This window comes from Heteronotia binoei, chromosome 16, assembly GCF_032191835.1.
Source record: "Heteronotia binoei isolate CCM8104 ecotype False Entrance Well chromosome 16, APGP_CSIRO_Hbin_v1, whole genome shotgun sequence".
Lineage (NCBI taxonomy): Eukaryota > Metazoa > Chordata > Lepidosauria > Squamata > Gekkonidae > Heteronotia > Heteronotia binoei.
Window position 1 is genome coordinate 59445011 of NC_083238.1, and position 1582 is coordinate 59446592.

The following is a 1582-nucleotide window of genomic DNA, read 5'->3' on the forward strand; positions in this document are numbered from 1 at the left end:
GAGCCAGGAGTAGGACTGCCAAGCCCAATTCAATAAATAGCTGGGGGCTTTGGGGGTGGAGCCGGGGGGCTTTGGGGGTGGAGCCAGGAGCAAGGGTGTGGCTAGCACCATTGAACTCCAAAGGGAGTTCTGGCCATCACATTTAAAGGGACTGTTAGGTTGGCCAAGTCCAATTCAAGGAATATCTGGGGACTTATTTGTAAGCTGTATGAGTTGTTTGTAAGGTTATTGGTAAGCTGTATCAGTTAATCATTATGGGCTCTGTTTATAAGGATTTGATAGTTTTTATGGTTGTCAATGTGAACTTTTGTGTCAAACATATTAAGTATGAAGCATTTTTATAATTAAAAAAGTATATAAACATATTTAAAATGTATTTAAAAGTTTGGTAATTTATTCATATCGCGAAGATTGTTTTTTTGTTGTTTGCAGATGTCCTCACTGTGGGGATTGGCAGCTCTAGGGGCCCACATCACCCTCAGCAGCCACCATGTCCAGCACCGCCTGCTCTGGGGGAGGCTAGCTTCCTGGAAGGGGGGGGGGGGAGTTGGGGATTCCTTTTCTTCCCCTGGCTCCCACCCGGAATGATCACTCATTTCCAAAGAGCCCTTTCCCTGCAGTAGAATAAACATCAGATTTTTGAAAGCTGTAAAACATGAAAGTAGGTAGGAAGGAAGGAAATAGATTTTTTGGGGGGGAGATAGGTGGAAAGAAAGCAACTTCAATGTTAAATGTGTTCTCCAAGCCACCAATTGACTTGGCTTGGAGAAGTGATTTAAAGAGACAAATGCCTTCTCCAACCAGCCGGTGGGACGGAGGCGGGGGGGCTTCGAGAGCCACACAGCTTGTGTGAACGAGCCACAGTTTGGCCATCCCTGTTTCAGACCAACACAGCAACCGGTGTTCCCTCTAAGCTGAGTTAGCATGAGCTAGCTCGCAGATTTTTAGCCTCCAGCTCACATATTTTTGTCTTAGCTCTGGAAAAATAGCCCCAGAGCACAATAATTTATGCAGCAGCTCACGACTTTCATGCCAGTAGCTCACAAAGTAGAATTTTTGCTCGCAAGACTGCAGCTTAGAGAGGGCATTGGCAGCTACCCACAGGAACCAATACTGTATCCAGGGGTGTCGAACTCATTTGTTATGAGGGCCGGATCTGACATAAGTGAGACCATGTTGGGCCGGGACATGTTGGCCCTGGGCCGCATGTGTACCTATTTAAGATTAGGTAGCAGAGATATAAACTTTATAAAGGACACAGACAAACAGAAAGACTTTAAAAAAAAACCTTAAAATAAAACATGCTGAAAATATTAACACTCGTTGGTCTTAAAGGTGCTTTCTTTTCATCTCTCCCATGGGATCCAGAGAACTGGGCAAAGGAAGCTCTGGCTCTTTCCTTCCTTCCCCAGGGGGCCAGGAGGGGGAGGAGCCTCAGCCAATAGAAGGAAGAGAGGCTTGGCTCAGTAGCTCTGCTGTGTGATTGAGAGAGCCTGGCAAAGCAGCCTCCCCCACCCCCTTTCCTCTCTGAGGAGCCTCAGCCAATAGAAGGAAGGCTGGCCCAGTAGCTCTGCCGCGTGAT